Genomic DNA, 25,843 nt, shown 5'->3' with positions numbered 1-25,843 from the left:
CACTCTGGGCTCCAAACTCTCTGCTCCCCACACCCAGGTGGCATGCAGGACCTTAGTTCCCTGACCAGGCTTCAAACTCATGCTTTCTGCAGCAGAAGCTCGGAGTGGCATGCAGGACCTTAGTTCCCTGACCAGGCTTCAAACTCATGCTTCCTGCAGCGGAAGCTCGGAGTCCGAACCAGGAGACTGCCATGGCAAGTCCCCTGAACCCTGCTGACGGCTCTCTGCTTAAGCTACCAGCCCCAGTCCAAGACTCTAGTCTCCTGAAGGCCAAAGCCCAATGGTTATCTCTGTAACTTCCCCTCCGATACCAAAGTCTGTCTCACAACACGACAGGAAAGGCTTCTGACAAGGGCGAACTGAGAGGAGGAGGGGAGGAAAAGACGTCAGCGGGGGACAGCAGGCTCCCTTGTCCAAAGCCTGCTTTCATCCCATACCACGGGAGGAACACAGCACAGCCCGCGCCCCCTTTCGGGGTTGGTTTCACGCCTTATCAAGTTGGGGCGAACTCAAGCAGGCTCTCCAGCCGTCTGGGAACACAGTCCTGTCCCCGATTCCAACCCTGTTCTCAGACACCTGAAGCAAACAAGCAGTGGGGATGTTCAAGCACCGGAACGACTGGAACCACTTAATCATTCAGTTTTCAAAGCGGAAATGCAGCCTACAGGAGCTGATAGGCCATCGAGAGGCAGGAAGAGGAACTGCTGGACACAAGAACAAAAGTGCCCCCGGCTTGGGAGACAAGCGGCTGTTTTGTCTGCAACGGATGGACAGACTGGCCCCAGCCTCGGGGCCGCTTCAAAGAAGCAGGGGCACTTGTTCAGATAAGGCTGCCGTTCGGCGGCACGACAGAGGAGACTGGTCAGGGGCGGGATCCAGCAGAGGAGGCTACCTCGCCTTCCCTTGGGGTGAAGTCAGAGCTTCCTGCAAGCCTTCATCTCTTTATCAGGTTAAACACATGGGTGATCTCACCCATCACGAGGGCTGTGCTTCTGGAACAAGTCTCTTCATGGATATTGCCCCAGGCAAAATGCTCGGGGTGTCCTCCTGAACCCCAACCGTGCTGCCCCGGGGCAGTTCCCTGGTGGTCCATGGGTTAAGACTCCCGTGCATGCAGTGCAGAGGGGTGCATGGGTTTCATCCCTGGTCGGGGAACTAAGATCCCATATGATGAGGCCAAAAAGGAAAAAAGAAAAAGAAACCCAACCCCTCCAGTGTGATGGTCTAAGGGGCTGGAGGTCATTGGGAGGAGACTGGGCCATAAGGGTAGAAAGTGAAAGTCGCTCAGTCGTGCCTGACTCTTTGCGACCCCATGGGCTATACAGTCCATGGAATTCTCCAGGCCAGAATACTGGAGTGGGTATCCTTTCCCTTCTCCAGGGGATCTTCCCAACCCAGGGATCAAACCCAGGTCTCCTGCATTGCAGGTGAATTCTTGACCAACTGAGCTATCAGGGAAGCCCAAAAATAGGGCTGTTTGACTGCTTTAAGTAATCGAACATTACTTCCGTTGCTTTCTACAGTGGATCTTCCCAACCCAGGAAATCAAACCTGGGTCTCCGGCTCTGCAGGCGGATTCTTTACCAACTGAGTCACAAGGGAAGCCCATGAGGGTGGAACCTTCAGAGACATCAGGGCTGTTATATTGCACCAAACATCCCAAGACCTTCCTGACGCCTTCCACCACGTAAGGCCACCAGCAGATACCACCTATGAACCAGGTCCTCACCACACACTGAATCTGCCAGCAACCACATGGACTTCCAGACTCCAGACCGTGAAAATTAAAATGTTTGTTGTTTATAGGTGTTTTTTTTTTTTCAATCACAGCCTAAATGTTATCACCAACTCAACTGACATGAGTTTGAGCAAACTCCGGGAGATGGTGATGGACAGGGGAGCCCGGCATGCTGCAGTCCATGGGGTAGCAAAGAGTCGGACACAACTGAGCAGCTGAACAACAACAACAAATTGGACAAAAACAGAGGTCAAAGGTGCAGCTCAGAGAGCCTAGCTAAGCACTGCGGGGAACATAGAAATTTCATGATTTCTACATGCTAGTGCTCAGAGCGTAGGGAAGGGTCCAGGGTACAAAGACACCAGCTTTCCAGACGGGCCCTGGGGATGGGGCAGGGTGCTCCTCACTGAAAGCACAGTGCTATCCGGGCCTGGCCTCTGGTTCAGGTCAGTTCAGTCGCTCAGTCGTGTCCGGATCTTTGAGACCATGAACCTCAGCACGACAGGCCTCCCTGTCCATCACCAACTCCTGGAGCTTGCTCAAACTCACGTCCACTGAGTCGGTGATGCCATCCCACCATCTCATCCTCTGTTGTTCCCTTCTCCTCCTGCCTTCAATCTTTCCCAGCATCAGGGTCTTTTCCAATAAGTCAGTTCTTCGAATCAGGTGGCCAAAGTACTAGAGCTTTAGCATCAGTCCTTCTAATGCATATTCAGGACTGATATCCTTTAGGATGGACTGGTTGGATCTCCTTGCTGTCCAAGGGACTCTCACGAGTTTTCTCCAACACCGCAGTTCAAAAGCATCAGTTCTTCGGCACTCAGCTTTCTTTATGGTGTGACTCTCACATCCACACGTGACTACTGGAAAAACCTTAGGTTTATCTACACAGGCCCAGGGTGGGTGGATCCTCTAGTTGTTGTTACTGTTCTTGAAGAGGCTGGACATCTGGATTTTTATGGGGAGTATCTCTGTGTCCTCAAATTGTTGGCACGCTTTATATTTCAATACTTGGTGAGGGACTTCCCTAGAGGTCCAGTCGTTAAGCATCCACCTTGCAAGGCAGGGGATGCGGGTTTGATCCCTGGACTGGGAAGTAAGACTCCACACGCCACAGAGCAAGTAAGCAGGCACACCGCAACTACTGAGCCCATGGGACACAACCAGAGAATCCAGGCAACGCTACGAAAGATCCCGCGTGCCACAACTAAGACCCAGTGCAGCCAAGTAAGTGTGTGTATGTGTGTGTGCGTTGTGTCAGTCACTCACTTGTGTCCAACTCTGCAACCCCATGGACTGTAGCCTGCCAGGGTCCACAGGGATTCTCCAGGCAACAATACTGGAGCGGGTTGCCATCCCTTCTCCAAGGGAATCTTCCTGACCCAGGGATTGAACCCAGGTCTCCCGCATTGCAGGCAGGTTCTTTACCATCAGAGCCACCAGGGAAGCCTTGATGCAGCCAAATAAATATATAAATGTTACAAAAAAACACAACAAAACTCGGTGAGACTCTTCCCCCACCCCTCAGAAAACAGTTGCAGGGAAAAGTCACATCCGTGTAGCCCTCAGTGGGCAGCCTGTGGCTTGGGTCGTTCCCATCATACCCGCCTCCTCTCTGCAGGTAGAACCCCCGGTCAGTGAAGTTTCCTGCACACCAAGGCGACCCCCTCAGCACCCAGCCTCCAGTTCCTCTCTGTCTCTCCCCACACTCGGCCTGAGTGACCTTCAGGGACCTGCTTCTGCCCAGATTCCTTGGGATTGTATGGTTTTTTTTTGGGGGGGGGGCACCCTCTGTCACTGCCAGGATCAGGCCGTCTGCGATGGCTAATAGCCCTGCTGTGCCCCAGCCACCACCCATGCGGACACGGGGGCGCAACACGGTCTCTGACGGGCGAGTGGGTGGGGGCCAGACCGGTCCTAACCGGAGACGGGAGCTGGCGGAAGCGGACGTCAGTTGGACGCCTCTGGGGAAAGCCTTTGTCTCTGCATCAAAGGGGCAGAAACATCTGGTCCCACCCTTTCTTGTGGCCCTGAACAAAGAAGCGTGCTGTGGATGCGGCAGCTGGCGTGCAGCCGTGGGGCTGCAGAGACCCTGAGGGTCGCGGGGCCCTTAGAAAACCGGACCCATTCATTCAGAAGACAGCGTACTTCAGAACGAGCCTGAACTCTTTATAAACCCAAATCATTTCTCCTTTTAATGTTTATAATGTAAAAAAAAATTTTTTTGAACATCCCAACATGGAAAAATAGTTTAAAACAATAAAACTTGGTTGAGCTTTCTTATTCAAAAAGTATTAATGGGTTACCATTTATTTTCATGTCTGAGAAACAGGCTACAAAAACCTATAATGTCTTGCTACGCTCATGCTTTTATTTACAACTAAGACATACTGTGGCTTCTCTGGTGGCTCAGATGGTAAAGGATCGGCCTGCAACACAGGAGACCTGTGTTGGGTCCCTAGGTCAGGAAGATCCCCTGGAGAAACAACCCACTCCAGTGTTCTTGCCTGGGGAATCCCATGAACAGAGGAGCCTGGAGGGCTACAGTCCATGGGGTCGCAACCGACAGGACTGAGCGACTAACACTTTCACTTCTTTCAAGACATACTGCATGTACCCTAGAAATCTACCAGCTCCAAGTCATTACATTTTTCCTCATCTAATCCCCATACTGCTGACAGAGGAGTATAATACATTTGAAAAATATATCATGGGAGGGAGGGGGACATCCGTGGAGGTCCAGTGGCTAAGACTCTATGCTCCTAATGCAGGGGGCACAGTCAGGGAATTTCCAGTTAGGGAATTAGATCCTGCATGCTGCAACTCAGATCAAAGATTCTGCACACCACAACTAAGACTCAGCACAGCCAAATTAATAAATAAATTTTCTAAAATACACACACACACACACACACACACATATATGTCTTGGAGGAGGAGAGTAAGGCCTTCCCAGGTGGCACTAGTGGTAAAGAACCCTACTGCCAATGCAGGAGACCTAACAGACCCAGGTTTGATCCCTGGGTCGGGAAGATCCCCTGGAGAAGAGAATGGCAACCCACTCCAGGATTCTTGCCTGGAGAATCCCTATGGACAGAAGAGCCTGGGGGTGCTACAGTCCATGGGGTCACACAGAGTCGGACACGACTGAAACAACTTAGCAGGCACACAGGGGAGTGAGGACTGATACTTATAAAATCTAGATAGTCTAAATCAATGAGACCACATAAACGGAGATTTTTCACCAAACATACTCCACACCTCCACAGTAATACTATTTCTCCACACTGAATTAAAGTTTAGAATCAAAGCAAAATTGTTAAATTATTATGCATCTAACTTGCAACTTTCCTCTGCCATCTGAAAATAGAAACAAGAAACATTTTAACTACTCCACGCACCCCAATATTCAAAGCAACACTGTACACAATTAGCCAAGACATGGAAACAGCCTAAATGTCTATCAACAGAGGGGTGGATAAAGAAGATGTGGTACACATACGGTGGAATACTACTCAGCCATAAAAAAGAATGAAATGATGCCATTTACAGCAACATAAACGATCTAGAGACTATCGCATTAAGTCAAACATCATATGATATCACTTAGCATGCTCGATCTAAAATACGGCACGAATGAACTCATCTACAAAACAGAAGCCAACTCACAGGTACAGAGAACCGACTGGCTGTCAAGGGGGAGAAGGGGTGGGGAGGGGTGCACTGGAAGTCTGGGGTTAGCAGACGTAAATTATTAAATATAGGATGATAAACAACAAGGCCCTGCTGTACAGCATGGGGAACTATATTCAATATCCTCTGATAAAGCGTAATGGAAAAGAATATAAAAAACAATGTATATACATATGTACAACTGATTCACTTTTCTGTACAGCAGAAGTGAACCCACCACTGTAAATCAACTATACCTCAGTAAAAAAAAAAAAAATTTAAGCTATTCCAATTATGATGAAACAGCACCCCCCCCAAAAAAACGAGCAACTTTTTGCTGCCTTTTCAGCAGCCAACTTTCACAGGCGAAACTCTCATTCTTTAACATTACACTTATTTCTCCGAGGTTCATTCAAAGCTTTGGGGGTGGGAGGAATGGGAACATTCCTTTTTTTATGCATATTTATTTATTTTTAAAAATTAATTAATTTTAGTTGGAGGCTAATTACTTTACAATATTGTAGTGGTTTTTGCCATACATTCACATGAATCAGCCATGGGTGTACATGTGTTCCCCATCCTGAAGCCCCTTCCCACCTCCCTCCCCATCTCATCATTCAGCGTCATCCCAGTGCACAAGTCCTGAGCACCCTGTCTCATGCATCAAACCTGGACTGGCCATCTATTTCACATATGGTAATATACATGGGGAACATGCTTAACTTAAAAAAAAGAAAAAAAAAAAAAGATTCACATTAAAATGACTTAACTCTTATGACCCAGCAGTGTCTCAGCCAAGACAGAATACATCAAGAGCTTTTCGGGGCGGGGGAGGGGGGGTTCCCTGGTTGGCCCAGTGGTAAAGAATCTGCCTGCCAATGCAGGAGACAGGGGTTCAATCCCTGGGTCGGGAAGATCTCCTACAGAAGGGCATGGCAACCCACTCCAGTATTCCTGCCTGGAGAATTCATCAGACAGAGGAGCCTGGTGGGCTACAGTCCCTGGGGTCGCAAAGAGTTGGACACGACTGAGCAACTTTCACTTTCATACATGTATCTGCTAGGAATGATGTGCAATCACTGGGAATTTTTATCAATGTGCTCAAAAAAGGAAGGAGACAGTTATCTCCCATGGCAGGCTATCAAGACATACTTCTATCCAGAATACGATATGGTATCACTGATATGTGGAATCCAAAACATGACACAAATGAACTTATCGATGAAACAGACTCACAGACATAGACAGACTTGTGGTTGCCCAGGGTGGGGACTGGGGTGGGGGAGAGAAGGATTGGGAGTTTGAAGTTAGCAGATGCAAGCTGTTATATAGAAAATGGGGACTTCCCTGGTGGTCCAGTGGCTAAGACCCCAAGGCAGGGGGTGCAGGTTCAATCCCTGGTCAGGGAACTTGATCCTACATGCTACAAGGGAGACCTAGCACAGCCAAAGAAATAAATACATATTAAAAATGAAGAAGCAACAAGGATCTGCTGTCCAGTACAGGGAACTCTGCTCAATACTCCGTAATAACCTTATGGTTACCGGGGGAGGGGGGGGGGGGAAGGATGGGGGAAGGGATAGTTAGGGACTTTGGGATGGACGTGGACACATGGCTGTGTTTAACGTAGAGAACCAACAAGGACCTGCTGAACAGCACAGGGAAGTCTAGTCAATATTCTGTAGTAACCTATATGCAAAAAGAATCTGAAAAAGAAAGAATACATGTATATGTGTAACTACCATTCCAATAAAAATAAAAAGATGACACTTATATTCTATATATACACATACACAGCAGCAGAAAATACCATTTGCCCCCAAGACACTTCTTATGACAACTGCCTAAGAACGTCTTATGGCGCCCACTCCAGTGCTCTTGCCTGGAGAATCCCAGGGACGGGGGAGCCTGGTGAGCTGCCGTCTGTCTATGGGGTCACACAGAGTCGGACACGACTGAAGCGACTTAGCAGCAGCAGCATGCAGTTCTTATGCAACTTCTTGCAAAGAGAAGAGAATTTTCCATTTCCCAACTAAAGTTATTAGGAAATGCCACAGGGGATTATTAGGAAATGATGCAGGAAATGCGTACCTACAAGTAATTTTAGCCTCGATTATTCGCATATTTAAATTTTTTTGCAACTGCAGTTCTACAATCATTTATATTGTGGGTCTAATTCAACACTCCTGAAAACTGCAATTCACGGAGATCTGTGTACTTAGTAAGGTATGACGTGTGTCCCAGGGGAGACTGGGCCTAACAGATAAGAAAGCCTTTGCCGGACCCAGTTCAGCTACCAATTCAAGAAGGCAGGGCATTAAGAATGAAGCTTCAGGGACTTGCCTGGTGGCCCAGTTTGGCTAAGACTCCAGCACTCCCAATGCAGGGGGCCCGTGGTTCGATCCCTGGTCAGGGAGCTGGAAACTAAAAAGATCCTGCATGCTACAATGAAGATCGCAGATCCCGAGTGCCACAACTGAGTACCCGGTAAAGCCAAAAAAAATTAAAATAAATACATATATATATAAGAAAACGAGGGCTTCCCTGGTGGGTCCAGTGGGGAAGAATCCACCTGCTAATGCAGGGGACACAGGTTCCATCTCTACTAGTCTGGGAGGATTGCACATGCCCTGGAGCAACTAAAGACAGGGCACCAGAACTACTGAGCTCAGAACTAGAGCCCACGAGCCTCGACTAACTGAAGCCCGCACACCCTAGAGCCCATGGTCCGAGAAAAGACAAGTCACCGCAGTGAGATGCCCTTGTGCCACCAACTAGACAGGAGCCCCAGCTTGCCACAACTAGACAAAAGACCACACAGCAACCCACCAGAGCCAAAAATAAAAATCGATCTTTTTTTTTTTTTTTTTTTTAAATAAAACAAACCAGAAACCGAAGGGTCAAAAACAAGATGCTCATCACCTGGGGAACATCCCAGGCTCTATACTAAATGCCAGGTGAGACGGTCAATCAATGATGGCCAAGAGTTTTACTGCAGGATAAGGTTCTGAGCTTCTTGCTTCTGCTGCTGCTGCTGCTAAGTCACTTCAGTCATGTCCGACTCTGTGCGACCCCATAGACGGCAGCCCACCAGGCTTCCCCGTCCCTGGGATTCTCCAGGCAAGAACACTGGAGTGGGTTGCCATTTCCTTCTCCAATGCATGAAAGTGAAAAGTGAAAGTGAAGTCGCTCAGTCGTGTCCGACTCTAGCGACCCCATGGACTGCAGCCCACCAGGCTCCTCCGTCCATGAGAGTTTCCAGGCAACAGTACTGGAGTGGGGTGCCATTGCCTTCTCCATCTGAGCTTCTTGGTCCTTATAAAAAGCATTATCGAGGTGGCTTTTCATCTTCATCAGAGCAGACGCTGAAGGAGCACAGGGTCAGAAGAAAGGGCAGGAGGCAGTGTACTGACAGAGCAGAAGGAAAAAACAAGTCTGTACCTTGGTACTTTTCTGTTTCCCACGCCGGAGACGGCAGCGCTGTCTGCACACAGAGACTCCAGACAGAAAGACTGCAGGAGCCGGGGAGGAACGACAAAGATCTGACTTGGCAGGCAGCCTGCAGAGTTTTCTCTGAGGTCCAGCCTACCGAACGGTCACCTGGCTCAAGGTGGGGCATGTATGATCACATAATCACTGGGTTCCGGATCCTTGCAGGCACCGATGGAGAGACTCCTGGTTCTCTAACAGGAAATGGAATTTATGACAGGGAGGTGGAAACCACAGGACCGAGAACTGCCCCAGCAGGTTCCAGAGCCGGCAAGGACAAGGAAAGCCAGCAACAGCCCGGGGGCAGAAACCAGCCAAGGAGCTGGCCTGCGTCCCAACCCCTCCCCTTACTTCCTCGTGAAAGGACAAAAAAGTCCTAGGATCTGAGAGATGACAGACTGGCCCAAGGTCACTCGGGGAGTGAACAGCATGGAATACGACTTGGCAATAAATCCAACTACACACATGCCTGAGAGATCAGTCATGTCTGACTCTTTACAACCCCATGGAGTGTAGCCCGCCAGGCTCCTCTGTCCATGGGCTTCTCCAGGCAAGAATACTGGGGTGGGTTGTCATGCCCTCCTCTAGGGGATCTTCCCGACCCAGGGATCGAACGTGTGCCTCTTAAGTCTCTTGCATTGGCAGGCAGGTTCTTTACCACTAGTGCCACCTGGGAAGCCTGGTCTCAAAATACAAGTTCAGCTAAAATAAAACAAAAAAACACTGGCAGAGACTGGGCTCACACGGCCACCCACGTTGCTCCAGGGGCCCAAGTGAAGGAATCTGGCTGGCTGACCCTTGAAGGCTATGGGGACTGGTAGGGCCCCCCAAGCCAAGACTTAACAACGGGGAAGCGATTTTGATAAACAAATCGAGGTGCTCCAAGGAAGGGCAATGGGAGTCTGGAACTCAAAATGCCAACCAGTGTCTACTCATCTAGGGACATGAACTCTCACCCCGTAGCCATCAGCAGGCCACTCACTTTATGATCTGAAGCCACTTTAACGAGTCTGAGAAAAACCACTACCCCAAGTTCTATTGCTGCAGCCTGCTCAGTGCTTCCACTCAGTAGCAGACGGTCAGCAACTCAGCCCAAGGAAGAGAACCAGCACTTACAGAGATCAAAAGCAACAGAGTGGTACAGTGGTTAAGACTTCAGCTTCTAACACAGGGGTTGTGGGTTCAATCCCTGGTCAGGGAGCTAGGATCCCATATGCCTCATGGCCAGAAGAAAAAAACAAAACATAAAACAGAAGCAATACTGCAACAAATTCAATAAAGAATATTAAAAACGGTCCACATTAAAAAAAAAGTCTTTATAAAAGAAGAAAAATGAAAACAGAGGGGAACTGTAAGCATGTGGAACACAGTGCCTTCCTGTCTACAGCCATCCTAGGCAGACAGAGAACTTGGTTTTAAATCTGTATCATTAAAGGCACTCAGCATCTATTACAAGCAAGTGTATCTTCCATCTCGATAGATGGCTAGACACTGACGTCACTTACGCTTCACTGATGTGAATTCATCTAATTCACTTAAAACCCTGGGAATGAGATGCAATGGCCTTCTGCACTTAACAGAATCATACGGTATCTGTATGGTATGAGACTGGCAACTATACACTCATTTGAGCACATAATTTAACGGGCAGTTTTTAAATGAACAGCCCCTTGAGGACCATGGAAGAAAATCAGGTTTGTCCTGGCTTCCTTTGGGTTGACTACTAAAACAAACATCCTGATGGTCAGCTCTGAAATAACAGCCGACCATCAGGACACAAATTTCGTTTGTGATGATATACCCACATGAGAGGGCTTCCCTTGTGGCTCAGTGGGTAAAGAATCTGCCTGCAATGCGGGAGACCTGGGTTCCATCCCTGGGTTGGGAAGATCCCCTGGAGAAGGGAACGGCTACCCACTCCAGTATTCTGGCCTGGAGAATTCCATGGACTGTATAGCCCATGGGGTCGCAAAGAGTTGGATATGACTGAGCAACTTAAACTCACATCAGAACCAAGCCCTCTTCTAGAAGTCTCCTCAAACCTTCCAGCACTGCACCTGGGCTATAGGAAAGTGTTAGTTACTCCGCTGTGTCTGACTCTTTTCGACCCCATGGACTGTAGCCCACCAGGCTCCTCTGTCTATGGAATTTTCCAGGCAAGAATACTGGAGTGGGTTGCCATTCCCTTCTCCAGGAGATCTTCCCAACCCAGGGACTGAACCCGTGTCTCTCATGTCTCCTGCGTTGGTGGGCAGGTTCTTTACCACTAGCGCCACCTGGGTAGCCCAGCTTATGGAAAGGGCTCACCTATTTTCTGAACAAAGACCTCAAGCGGTGTATGACTGAGTGGTCATCCCCACCATACTCAGAACCCACAAGCAAGTCTTTGTGTGGAGCATTTTGACAACAAGCCTCTTGAAAAGGTTCAGTGTAAAGGTCAAGTTCGAGAACCAGAACAACCACATTTCCGCAGTCAGGGTTGAAGACAAAGGCAAGGTCACGCAAAGCTATCTTGAATTCAGTTCACCAAACGTGGACTCATCTGGAACCCTGAAGACATGTGCTGCAAAGGCCTGAGTGGGGTTAACCTCCTTAGAACAGAAGTCCTTCAACACCACAATATACTCCTGCTTCCAGTCCTTCCCTGCACTCAGAAGAAATGCAGGCTACAGATGCCAGAGATTAAAGAGGAGCAGTGTTTTTAAACTGATCGAGTCACAGGGACTCTGTTCAGTCGAATGGAAGAAATCTTTAGAAAGAACAAGGTGGGAACTTCCATGGTGATCCGGTGGCTTAAGACTACTTTGCTCCCAGGCTTCCCTGGTGGCTCAGTGGTAAAGAATCTGCCTGCCGAAGCACAGGACAGGGATTTGATCCCTTGGTCCGGGAAGATCCCACATCCCTTGGAGCAACAAAGCCTGGGAGCTGAAACTACTGAAGCCCGTGTGCCCCCGAGTCCAGGCTCTGCAACAGGACAAGCCACTGCAATGGGAAGCCCGTGTTCCGCAACTAGAGGGTAGTCACCACTTGCCCCAGTTACAGGCCAAAAAAAAAAAAAGCCTGAGCAGGAACCAAGACCGAAAACAGCCCAAAAATAAATAAATAAAAATAAAGACTCTGTGCTCCCAAGGCAGGAACGTGGGTTCCATCCCTGTCGTGGAACTAAGATCTTGCATGGGGGCTCACAGTGGCCAAAAGTAAATAAAAATAAAAAGCAGAGTTTGTCAGAATGGATTAAAAAAAAGGGGGGGGGGCAACTCTTGTGCTGTCTGCAAGAGGGGGAAAAAAAAAAAAAAACCCAAACAAGGCAACACTGAAAATGGAAACGTGGACTTTGCTTCAGCAGTTTGTACACCGAAGTTAACACAAGCAGGTCCCCTAATCACTTTCTGAGGACAAGAACACCGATGAGAACAACCCCCAGAGAACACTCATTTTGGGACTGGCCACGCCTTGCCCCAGGGACTTCTTAGGAACAGTGTATTTTATACAACTGGATACTGGATCAGTTTTTCTCCCAACAAAACTTGTTTGGTTTTTTAAAAAGAAATATTTACTTATTTATTTGGCTGCACTGGGTCTTAGCTGTGACATGTGGGATCTAAGTTCCCTGACCCGGAATTGAACCTGTGTCCCCTTGTATTGACAGCACGGAGTCTTAGCCACTGGACCAGCAGGGAAGCTGTTCTCCAGGTAAATCTTTTACCAGATGCTTCCTGCAGCCCGCTCATATCGCTTTCACCAACTCCTCGGTATGCAGACGCCCCCAGGACACTGCGTCTCTCACGTCCATCTGTGCTGAGCCCCTTGGCAGTACGCTGCTATGTTCCCGCCACGTCTGGGTTCACACGGTTACTGTGACTTCCTCTTCCTAAAATTCCTACAGTCCTTTGGTGCATGCTGCTTCTCACCGCACCACGGCTTAGGAAATAAGACTTCTCACCCAGCAGACCAGGAGGCAGCCCCAAAGCCCCCCAACATGACCATCACACCCCAAGCACTATCTCGTGATCAAACCAAAGTCCTGACCAGTGACGGGCCCAGAGATGCATGTACAATTTCAAGGTCCCCTTCCTTGCCCTTGGCTTGCAATGCTATCATTCTGGCATGCTGGGCTTACTCTACGAGATTGTCTGGTTCAACAACACTGAGCTGAAGTCGACACAAGCACAGAACCATAAACACAGTTGTTGTTCAGTCACTAAATCTTCCCTGACTCTCTGAGACCCCATGGACCGCAGCACGCCAGGCCTCCCTGTCCATCACCAACTCCTGGAACTTGCTCGAACTCAAGTCAGTGATGCCATCCAACCATCTCATCCTCTGTCATCCCCTTCTCTTCCCACCTTCAATCTTTCCCAATGAGTTAGCTCTTCGCATCACGTGGGCAAAGTACTGGAACTTCAGCTTCAGCATCAGTCCTTCCAAAGAATATTCCCAGTTGATTTCCTTTAGGATGGACTGGTTGGATCTCCATGCAGTCCAAGGGACTCTCAAGAGTCTGCTCCAACACCACAGTTCAAAAGCATCAATTATTCCATGCTCCGACTTCTCTATGGTACAACTCTCACATCCATAGATGACCACTGGAAAAACCATAAACACGGTAAACAGCCTTCAGAAATCCAAGTGAGGACATCCCACAGGTCCAAGGCCATCTTCTGATGGCTGGAGTGGGAAGCTAATGTGCCCTGGAGAGCAGTCTTCATTTCTGAGGGCCCACGACCTCCAAACCTTCACACAGCAGCAGCTCGCATTAACTCCAAAGGCTCTAGTGGGACTGTCACTGCGCGGCTGTGGACAACAATGAATCTTCTGGAAGGCAGACACCAACCGCAAGAGCAGCCAGGCACAGGGTCTAAGGGGACACAGATGACCAGTCTGTGCAAGACGGCTCGTCTCCGGGGAAGGATATAAAGGACCACAACAAGGTCGAAGCCACTAAGAATTTCCACCAGCACCCTTAGAAAGACAAACACTAAAGTTCAACAGAGGACAACGGGCCAGGACTGCCACCAGCAAGATCAGGAGCGGATCTCACCAAAGACTGAGAGTAAAAGACGCCAGACGCAAATGAGTGTCCTATTATTCCATTTACATAAAGGTCTAAGAGCGGCTGATATGGGGAATGAAACGGTCAAGACAGTGGTACCTTCGATGGGAGACGCAGGAGGACTTCTGGAAGACTAGGACATTTCTAGAACAGAGATAGGAATGTTCCACTTCTTGATCTAGACAGTAGGTCACACGGGGGCTGATCCCATGAAAATCCACCCAGCGGTTTATCATTTCGGGGGCACTTTTCTGAATACAAGTAACATTACCAAAACTACATACGTTAAAAAAACAGACGGTGATGCTGAGGCTAAAGCTCCAATCCTTTGGCCACCTGATGCCAAGAGTCGACTCACTGGAAAAGACCCTGATGCTGGGAAAGACTGAAGGCAGGAGAAGAAGGGGATGACAGAGGATGAGATGGCTGGATGGCATCACCAACTCGATGTACATGAACTTGGGTAAACTCCGGGAGTTGGTGATGGACAGGGAGGCCTGGCATGCTACAGTCCATGGGGTCGCAAAGAGGCGGATACCACTGAGCAACTGAACTGAATTGAACTGAAGGACCAGAAACCTCAGGGCCAGAGAGAATCCTGCCAGCTTCCATAGTCTTCCTTGTGATGGGAGCCCTTGAAAGCTTGGAATGAACCAAGAGTGCCATCAGATGACACGCCGCCTTCAGACTCAGCCAGGAAGGGACCTCCATGCCCCATTAAGGGCCCACCATGCTTAAGAGTTCAGGACTAAAAGTCACCCCCTGGCAGCAACAATTCTCTACAGAGGACCCCAGGACAGGCGTCTGGCTGCCCACATTCCAAGGACAAGTATGAGGAGATTTTCACAAACCGCTCAGAATTCCACAGGGACCCTTCGGGAATTCCTTTAAACACGTTATCAGTCATCAAGCAGAACACTAGGTCAAGACGAAGACAGGTCCAAACTCCCTAAATGTACGTTGCTTTAAGAACAGTAGAAAGAATCTCAGGAAGTCATAAATAACGGGCATTTTACAGCACAGAATGTTTACAAAAGAAGTTGCCAGGACTTCACTGGCGGTCCGGTGGGGCTCTTTGCTTGGGACATGGAGTTCAATCCCTGGTCGGGGAACTAAGATCCCACACACCACTGGATATAGTCCAGGAAAAAAAAAAAAAAAAAAGCCAAGTTTCAATCCCATGCAAAAATACACACACACACACACAAAGCATCCAGATATCGGATTTAATGACTGCAGTCTGTTATTGAAAAGGCTCTGGTGTTTTGTGCACATAACTCACGGGGCTTGATTACTGAGTCGTGCCCAGCAATGTCTCCAGCAAACACTGGGGCAACTCGGACTCTACTGCCAGCGCCCTGCCCAGCTGGGTGACCTCGGGTCAAAGGGGAGTATTGACCTTGGGGGTCGCAGGATGGTGCAGAGAGCCTCCTGCATCTGGTACACAGAAGACCAGAGAAAGAGGAAGACGCCATCATTCCACCCTCTCTCCCTGCTTCTCGTCTCCTGTCGACTCCCGTTTCCCTCCCTAGGAATTCACCCTGGCCGCAGCTGGGAACGCCACAGGGTTTTCGTTATTTATGACATCAGCCAAAGGGAGAAGGCAGCAAACACATCAAAGGCGTGTACGATAATTTATACTACAGTTATTTCCTGCATCATAAAAAAAAAATCCTTGCATACACATTTTAACCATATTCACTTTTAAAGAGAGAATCTGTCCATCTGCAAGGAACTCTTAGTTAGGAAGGCCCAGTTGTGCCAAGCGGGCTGTGTACAATACATCTTTGCTTTCTTAAAAATTAGTATCCAGGGGACTTCCTTGGTGGTCCAGTAGCTAAGACTCTGAGCTCCCAATGCAGACGGTAAAGGTTCAGTCCCTGCTCAGGGAACTAGATTCCAGATGCTGTAGTTAAGACCCAGCAAAATAAGTTTTTTTAAAAAAAATTATTATTCACTACAGAAAAGTTTTAAATACATGAATATATGTATTTAAATATAAATATATAAAGAAATAGGGAGAGCAGAGAATTCACCGATATTATGCAATCAAAAGACAAACACGTCCAGAGGGATGGTATGTGGAGGGAGGAGGGAGGAGGGTTCAGGATGGGGAACACATGTATACCTGTGGTGGATTCATTTTGATATTTGGCAAAACTAATACAATTATGTAAAATTTAAAAATAAAATAAAATTAAAAATAAAAATAATAAAAAAAAAGACAAACACGTAACATCTTGCTGTACTTTTTCTTCCTACATTGTTGTGCAGTCGCTGAGTTGCGTCTGACTCTTTGCGACCCTGTGGACTGCAGCACACCAGGCTTCCCTGTCCTTCACCATCTCCTGGAGTTTGTTCAGACTCATGTGCATTGAGTCAGTGATGCCATCCAGCCATCTCACCCTCTGTTGCCCCCTTCTCCTCCTCAATCTTCCCCAGCATCAGGGTCTACGTTGCACACGCAATTTTACACTAAGTTATAACCACCTGCCAGAGAAGGCAATGGCACCCTACTCCAGTACTCTTGCCTGAAAAATCCCACGGATGGAGGAGCTTGGTGGGCTGCAGTCCATGGGGTCACAAAGAGTCGGACACGACTGAGCAACTTCACTTTCACTTTTCACTTTCATGCACTGGAGAAGGAAATGGCAACCCACTCCAGTGTTCTTGCCTGGAGAATCCCAGGGACGGGGGAGCCTGGTGGGCTGCCGTCTATGGGGTCGCACAGAGTTGGACACGACTGAAGCGACTTAGCAGCAGCAGCAGCAGCATAACCACCTGCCCTCCTATAAACTCCTCATAGCCTTGAACTGCTGCAGACTACTCCACGGGCTGAATATCTGCAAAGATTTCTGAGTGTGTTTTCACTCAGCAACCGTGCGAAAAGCAGATTTTAACCCCAAGGTTTCCAAATTTTTGTTTTCTAACACATAGTCACAAGAATTTAAGATAGGAATCAACTATTCCCAGGAGTTCAATTGTGAGAGTATTTTCTACATGAAAGACTGCCTTTAAGTGGATCTACAGACATTCTTTTTAATTTTTTAAAACAGATACTAGCATAGCAGGAGGGCTTGGGAATGGCACCTGCAGTGGGTGTGCAAGGCTCTGTGAAGAACTGTGTTCTCCTCTCAAACCGGCATCACGCCCCTTAAGGGTCACCTACGAACCTTCCACCGGGGACTTCCTGGTGGTCCAGTGGCTACAAACTCCCAATATGGAGTGGCGGACTTTGATCCCGAGGCTGAAGCTCCAATACTTCCGCCACCTGATGAGAAGAGCCGACTCACTGGAAAAGACCCTGATGCTGGGAAAGATTGAGGGCAGGAGGAGAAGGGGACAACAAAGGATGACATGGTTGGATAGCATCACTGACTCAATGGACCTGAGTAAATTTTGAGTAAAGCAATTATCCTTCAATAAAAAAATCAATTAAAAAATCAACAAACAAATAATAATTAATTTAAAAAACCCTTCCTCTGTTCTCCTGCTGGGGATAAAATGAAGGTCTCCAATGACCTCCAACGTGGTAGAAAAACAGGTCTTGTCTAAACTGGGAAGGTTAAGTCAACCTTGAGGTTTGAGCTCTTGGCATTGTAAATAAACCAGGGAATTGGATGAGGCAGAGGTACCCTTCTCACCCTCCATCAAGAGCGGCAAGCCTTCACACACACATGAAGTAGGCTCTGTTCTCAGAAATGGATCTTTCAACCATTTCTAAAGATCATCCTCTAATATTAAAATATATATACATTTCCACCGCCATGTAACCTACAACCTGCAGTGCAGGAACCACTCAGCCAAAAAGACAAATGAACTACCGGTATAATCATCAACATGGGAGAAAAGAAATCTCAAATAATTATTCAGTGAGAGCAGCCAGGCAGGGTTAAGTACCAACCGGAAAGTCCATTTATATGAAATTCTGGAAGACACGGCCCTGGTGGCTCAGAGGTTAAAGCGTCTGCCTGCAATGCGGGAGACCTGGGATCAATCCCTGGGTTGGGAAGATTCCCCTGGAGAAGGAAATGGCACCCCACTCCAGTATTCTTGCCTGGAGGAGCCTGGTGGGCTACAGTCCACAGGGTCACAAAGAGTCGGACACGACTGAGCGACTTCACTTTCACTTTCCGGAAGACACACACTGACCCAAAGGGGCAGAAAGCGGGCTGGCTTCGGGGATGGGGGACGAGGCCGGAGGAGGAAACTGGGAAGATAACAGTGAGACGGCACTTTTGGGAGGTGGCTGCTACTCAGCCTTCTGATGCTAATGGCTTCAGAAACATTTATGTGGGCATTCTATTTACATACATTCATGTATTGAAATACATGCATGGATATATATATATATATATATAAAAGCAATTCCCTGCTGGCTCAGATGGCCAAGAATCTACCTGCCAATGCAGGAGAGGCAGGTTCAATCCCTGGGTCGGGAAGACTCCCCTGGAGAAGGGAATGGCAACCCACTCCAGTATTCTTGGGCTTCCCTGGTGGCTCAGATGGTAAAGAATCCCCCTGCAATGCAGGAGACCTGGGTTCAATCCCTGGGTCGGGAAGATCCCCTGGAGGAGGAAATAACAACCCACTCTAGCATTCTTGCCTAGAGAATCCCATGGAAAGAGGAGCCTAACACTTCTATAGATAGATAGATAGATAGATAGATAGATATCAGTTCAGTTCAGTCGCTCAGTTGTGTCCGACTCTTTACGACCCCATGAACCACAGCACTGTCCACAGCATGAACCGCAAGCATCCCTGTCCATCACCAACTCCCGGACTCGACCCAAACCCATGTCCATTGAGTCGGCGATGCCATCCAGCCATCTTATCCTCTGTCGTCCCCTTCTCCTCCTGCCCCCAATCTTTCCCACATGATACCAAAACAAACAAACAAAAAAATGAAACCTCCATTGACTCATTCAACTGAATTCTATTCCTTCAAGCCTTTCATCCTATTGTTTGGCTGTACCACTTACCTTACAGAATCTCAGTTCCTGAACCAGGGACTGAACCCACACCAGGGCCGTGACCGTTCAGAGTCCTAACCACTACATCACTGGGGATTTCCCCATAAAGTCATGAAAGAAATTTTTTTTTTATTTTATGGACGTATAGGTGATTTGCAATGTTGTGCTAATCTCTGTGTAGACCAAAGTGACTCAGTTATACATATATAGGTGTTTTGGGTTTTTTTTTTTCCTATATTCTTTTCCATTATGGTTTTCACAGGATACGGAATCCGCTTCCCTGTGCTGTACGGTAGGATCTTGAGTCATAACAAGGTCCATTAAAGCCTTTCAGAAGAATTCCACTTGGGACTTCCCTGGTGGTCCAGTGGTTAAGACCCCTGCACTTCTAATGAAGGGAGTACAGGTCCGATCCCTGGTCAAGAACTTGCAGCAAGGCGGGGTGGGTATGCGGGACCTGGCTAAGGGTGGGGAGAGAATTCCTCTCCAAGGGCGTCTGCAAGGCCTGGTGGTTGGGTTGCAAAGCCATTAGGAAGCACAGAAGGCCCTAGGAATGCCAGCTGTGGTTTTCAAAGACTGACCCTCAGTCATGTGTTTTCTGCGGGGGTTGAGTGGGGGAAGCTCTCAAACCTCAGATGAACACACAAGGTTTCCTTTCTGGCCAGATTCCAGACTGCAGCCAGGAAACTCATTGCTTGAACACTGCAACCCAATCCGCAGCAGGTGACCCGCAGAAAACCCTCCCCCACCCCCAGCCCGATCGTTGCTATGGAAACCCAGCATCCATGGGCCCAGCAGGTGGGCAAAGGCTGCCAGCTTTGGGCACACCTAGGGAAATGACAAGAAAGCATCACTCTTTGGGTGGAACCTGACACCGCGCTCTCTGTCCGGCGATCTCAACACCGGGAGCCACCTGGTGAAATTTCAGTCTCAAAAAGGCTGCTCGTTCCACGCATCCAGCCCTCGGTTCCGTCTCCCGTTTCCCCTCCACAGAAGAGTCGTGTTGCATCTCAGGGGCTGACTGCTCCCCCGAAGTCCCAGGGCCCAGACAGCTCCGGGACAAAGCAGAGAGAGCCCTCTCTGACCATCCCCAATGGACGTTCTCCAAACTACACTAAGGCAGGACGGGAAAGACATTTTAACATTCTCTAAGGTTTTGCTTCCTTTCGGCTTGCTTGTTTTTTTTTTTTTTTTTTCTTTTTGTTTGTTTGGCTTGCTTGTTTTCACTCTCGCAGGTTTAGGTTTGCACTGGACTTGACGTGACAGTTTTCCGAAGAGGGGCTCCCGTGGGGGTCCAGTGGCTAAGACTTCGCACTCCCAGTGCGGGATCCCCGGGGTTCAATCCCTGGTCAGGGAACTAGATGCCACATGCTGCAACTAAGACCCAGTGCAGTCAAATAGACTAATTAAATACACTTTTTTAAAAGAAGTTTTCAGAAGTAACAGAGGATATTCCAGGATGAGCTGCCCGCTCGTGTGGAAACTTGCAAACACGCCAATGACTCTATGCCCTTCCCCAGTGGTCAAGACCAGATTCACACTGCGGGCTTTGAACACCCCCAGCCCCCCTCAAGGCACGCGTGCAGCCTAAGTCGACCTAGTCGTGTCCGACTCTGCGACTGTAGCCCACCAGGCTCCTCTGTCCAAGGAACTCTCCAGGCAAGAATACTGGAGTGGGTGGGCCATGCCCTTCTTCAAGGGAATCCTCCTGACCCAGGGATCTAACCCACCTCTCTTACATCTCCTGCATTGGCAAGCGGGTTCTTTACCACTGGTGCTACCTGGGAAGCCCTCGAGTCACAACCGATCAGAATAAAAGCAGTTTCCAGGCAGCCCGCCACTTCACTACAACCCCACTTCTGCACCCCTGGTCCCCTAGCAAGCGTCCGGGACTACGCAGATCCCATGCATCTACTAACGAATCGTGCCCACCATCTCCCGGTGGCCTAATTCACAGCCCCAAGACGAGTGTCACCCACTGACCTGGGCTAGGGACTTGCTCGAGGCCCCTTATTGCGGAGGACCAGGACTGGGGACACAGTGTTCGTCACCACTACGGGCCCCGCTCCTCGCGGCAGAGAAGGCACAGCAGGGGAGCAGGAGACATTCAGTCTGCAGGCACCCCCCCCAACCCCCCAGACACCCCGAGACCCGCCTCCACAAGCCGCACACATTCCACACTCGCACAGGCAGGACCAGACACGTGCCCTGCGCGCTTTATCCTAAGAACGATCCACCAACGATGCCTCCCAAAGCCCGTCTCCACTGAGCTGTCAGCTTGACGGAGCCAGGGATTTTTCCTCCATGTTACAGGAATTCAAAGGTGCTTCCTGAGGGTCAGGCAGACACAACATGGAACGCATTTTTCAAATATTTGGTCTATTAAATTTTTCCCAACGTGTTTGTGACATTTTCTAGAAGGCCTGCTCGCAAGTAACGGAACTGACAGGCAGTCGGAGGAAAGGACCGAGCTGCCTGCCCCCCAATCCAACCCCGCCCCACCCACAGAGCCTGACCACGCCCCCCGGTTTCCGCAGGAAGTGGGGACACGCCCACACGGAGAGATGGTGGGGCACACACAGGGAACCGAGAGAAAGTCCACCAGCTGATGAATCAGTGAATGAACAAATGCAGTCTGTCCACACCACGGGCTCCTGTTCAACAAGAAAAGGCAATGAATGACTGACACAGGCTACGACACCGGTTAAATCTTCACAACATCAGCTGGAAGGAATGGAGCCTGACGCAAAAGGCCACAGATTGTACCTTTTATATGATTCCCACAGAACCCGTTTATATCAAGTGTCCAGAATGGGCGAATCCAGAGAGACGGAGTGGAGAGCCCTGGTTGCCTGCGGCTGGGGTGGGACCGTGGAATGAATGGATGTGTGAATGAATAAATGCATGGGTGTGCATGCTCACATGTGTGCTCCGTAGCTTCAGTTGCATCCAACTCTTTGTGACTCCGTGGACTGCAGCCCGCCAGGCTCCTCTGCCCATGGGATTCTCCAGGCAGGAATACTGGAGTGGGTTGACATTTCCTTCTCCAGGGGAATCTTCCCGACCCAGGGATCGAACCAAGGTCTCCGGCATTGCAGGTGGATTCTTAACCATCTGAGCCAGAAGGGAAGCCCAAGAATACTGGAGTGGGTAGCCTATCTCTTCTCCAGGGGAATCTTCTCAACCCAGGGTTCGAATCCACGTCTCTTGCATCTCCTGCACTGGCAGGCGGGTTCTTTACCACTAGCACCACCTGAATGGGCACAAAGGATCTTTTTCAGGTGAGTGTTCTGAATCACTGGATGGTTGGAATGGACGCACAACTCTGACTTTACCAAAAGTCACCGCACCAGACACTTGAAACAGGCCGTTATCTAGCGTGGAGATGACATACACCTACTGAAACCTGCAGAAGAAAGTTGGGAGGAGGAGAAACAGTGAGGAAGAGGAGGAGGGAAAGGAAAACAGAGGCAAGCAAGGAAAGAGCCAGCACCAAGGGAAGACAGACACACAAATGAGGATCAGAGATGGCCCCCATGCCTCATGGTTTCAGGCTCCGATCCCCTGAGCACTGCCTGTGTGTAAAGCAAACACATCAGGCGGCCCTGTGGGTCCTGGAAACAAGGCCAAGGGAGGGTTTTCCACCCATTTTACAGATGAGCAAACTGAGGACTCTCCAAGGTGGCTCAGTGGTCAAGAATCCGGCTGTCAACGCAGGAGACGCAAGTTCAATCCCGGGGTCAGGAAGAGCTCCTGGGATAGGAAATGGCAACCCACTCCAGGATTCTTGTCTGGGGACATCCCATGGACAGAGGAGCCCGGGCAGGCTACAGTCCCATGGGCTGCAAAGAGTCAGACATGACACAGCATGCACACATAAACCCAGGCAAGTGGTGAGCTATTTTACCTGAGTTCGCCTGTCAAGATAAAAAAAGGAGGGGTGGGATGAATGCACTGGAACCCAGGAAGAGGGGAGGGCTGGAAGTGGGGAGACAGACAGACTGATGCCCAGTCATCTGCCACCTGCACAACTACATGGGGCAGTACGATCCACCCCTCCTTCCTACGGGCTCCGGGCCCTCCAGTCAACCACAAAGTGCACGTGAGATGTTTTACCTGAGGTCACCTGTCGGGGGATTAAAAAAGGAGCCGCACTTGAAGCTCTCCAACTCCCCAGTTTGGGCCTAGTAGAAAGCACGACAGGTCACCATATTTAAGGTAAATATTGGGACTGTTCTGTTTCCATCAGTGAGCTATTTCCAGGGCTGAAGGGATCCAACCAGCTTTCCGTAACAACAAGCTCTCCACAAGAAGGGAAAAAATAATAGATGCGGAAACAATGGAAAGAGTGACAGACTTTATTTTATTGGGCTCCAAAATCACTGCAGATGGTGGCTGCAAACATGAAATTAAAAGACACTTATTCCTTAGAAGAAAAGCTATGACAAACCTACACAACGTATTGAAATGCAGAGACATTATTTCACCGACAAAGGTCAGTCTAGTCAAAGCTATGGTTTTTCCAGTGGTCATGTATGATGTGAGAGTTGAACTATAAAGAAAGCTGAGTGCTGAAGAATGGATGTTTTTTAACTGTGATGTTGGAGAAGACTCTTGAGAGTCCCTTGGACTGCAAGGAGATCCAACCAGTCCATTCTAAAGGAGATCGACCCTGGGTGTTCTTTGGAAGGAATGATGCTAAAGCTGAAACTCCAGTACTTTGGCCACCTCATGCGAAGAGTTGATTCATAGGAAAAGACTGATGCTGGGAGGGATTGGGGGCAGGAGGAAAAGGGAACGACAGAGGATGAGATGATTGGATGGCATCACCAACTTGATGGACATAAGTTTGAGTAAACTCCTGGAGTTGGTGATGGACAGGGAGGCCTGGTGTGCTGCAGTCCATGGGGTCGCAGAGAGTTGGACATGACTGAGCAACTGAAGAACGATAACAAAAGTCTTAAAAAACACCCAGGAATTCCCTGGTGTCCAGTGGTTAGCACTTGGCAGTTTCACTCGCAAGGGCCGAGATTCAAGTCCTAGTCGGGGAACTAACATCCCACAAAATTTTAACTGGAAAAAAAGATGCTACATAATAGAGAGACTCAGAGGAGGTAAGTGTGCATCTATTTTGCATAACTCCCTGAAATCTCAGGCTGAATATTTAATCAATATCCACCACCAATGTTTTTATAACTCTTTAGAAGTAACTATATAACTCTGTGTCATTCATATTATATATTTTTTTAAAGAAACAGCCCCCAACCAAACCTTTTCAGCCTCCTTCTGTTCACTTAAGACATTATCCTGCCCCAAACCAATGGTGGGACCTTGGGGGGCGGTCTTTACTTCTCTGGACTTGGGTGTTTCTTCCGTCCCAGCAGAGTGGGTATCCCCAAGTCCCTTCTTGCTTTGAAGATATCATCAGGGTCTGCAGATGATACGTGAAGAAAGGGAGAGGGTTAACTAAGAAATGATACCTACCGGGCAGGGGGAAAAAAGTGGGTGTAGAAAATGGCTGACAAAGGAAGTGACAAGTCAATACAAACAAAACCAAGGTGGAGAAAGGAGACCGGGGAGGGTACTGATGAGCACTATCAGCTGACTTTTCGGAACTCATCAATCAGGGCTTCCCTGGTGGTCCAGTGGTGAAGAATCCGCCTGGCAATGCAGGGGCCTCGGGTTTGATCCCTGCCCCAGGAAGATGCCACATGCCAAGAAGAAACTAAGCCCGTGTGCCACAACCACTGAGCCTGCCTTCTGGAGTCTGTGAGATGCAACTACGGATGTTCTCGAGCCTAGAGACCGTGACCTGCAACAAGAGAATCCACCGCAATGAGAAACCTGCATACAACTAGAGAGTAGCCTCTGTGCACCGTGACTAGAGAAAAGCTCACACACAGCAATGACTCAGCACAGCCAAATAGAATTGACATTTTTTTAAAAAGAACTATCACCCTTGCCTGATCCCTCAAATATGTCCTCAAACGCCTAAGCCCTGAGCCCAGCAGTAAATGCTGAGCGATCTCACCCTGCCTGGAGAACTCGGCATGCACCCACAACTTCCAGATTTTTTCCAACTGGACTCAGATTTCCTGACTTAGCTGTTAATTTCAGAAAAGACCCTCATTTGTGATTCATCTTCAGACAAAAGCAGCTTCTCAACCCTGAAGTTCTCTGGTTCAGTTTTCATATTAAAAAAAAAAGAAATCTGGAGACTTCCCTGATGGTCCAGTGGTGAAGAACTTCACCTTCCAATGCAGGGAATGCTGATAACATGCTCCCTGAGCAAGCTAAGATCCCAAGTGGCCTTCTGGCCAAAAAACCAAAACATAAAAGAGAAGCAGCATTATAACAAACTCAGGCTCCCCTGGCGGTTCAAATGGTAAAGAATCTGCCTGCAATACAGGAGACCTGGGTTCAATCCCTGGGTGGGGAAGATCCCTTGGAGGAGGAAACAGTAACCCACTCCAGTATTCTTGCCTAGAGGATCCCATGGACAGAGGAGCCTGGTGGGTTGTACAGTCCATGGGGTCACAGAGAGTTGGACACAATTAAGCGACTGAACAACCCAGCCCAATGCACAAGGAGGGGTTGGGGTCCACTTCCTAACTCAGACAGACTTCTACCTTCTTTATCCTACCCCTGCTGAGGTCTCCTATTTGCCTGTTGAAATGGAAATAACCAATTGCTTTACCCTCTGCACACAGACTTGTGTATGTGTATACACAGGCCACAGTTTTGTTTAAAAAGCCCCAAGTGCTACAGTCCAGCATAAAGTAGAAAGTAAGTCCTACCCACCACCGCTCAGGTAAGTGTTAGTTAAGCGCTGACACCTACTTTGGCCACCTGACGCAAAGAGCTGACTTATTAGAAAAGACCCTAATGCTGGGAAAGACTGAAGGTGGGAGGAGAAGG

At 48.8% G+C, this 25,843-nt stretch overlaps 1 protein-coding gene across 5 annotated transcripts in view; it reads right to left on the bottom strand.

Annotated features, from left to right (window-relative positions):
* SHROOM2 (shroom family member 2) overlaps positions 1-25,843 on the bottom strand; it is a 152,797-nt gene that overhangs the window by 96,884 nt on the left and 30,070 nt on the right. Inside the window, exon 1 of one of the 5 annotated variants that reach the window (XM_025277279.3) lies at positions 8,852-8,988. The exons of the other annotated variants lie outside the window; for them this stretch is intronic. The gene's annotated coding sequence lies outside the window, so the exon portion shown is untranslated. Of the gene's footprint in view, positions 1-8,851; positions 8,989-25,843 lie in introns of those variants that run through there. 5 annotated transcript variants of the gene reach the window in all.

This window comes from Bubalus bubalis, chromosome X, assembly GCF_019923935.1.
Source record: "Bubalus bubalis isolate 160015118507 breed Murrah chromosome X, NDDB_SH_1, whole genome shotgun sequence".
NCBI classification, from domain to species: domain Eukaryota; kingdom Metazoa; phylum Chordata; class Mammalia; order Artiodactyla; family Bovidae; genus Bubalus; species Bubalus bubalis.
This window is presented reverse-complemented; position numbering and strand designations above follow the sequence as displayed.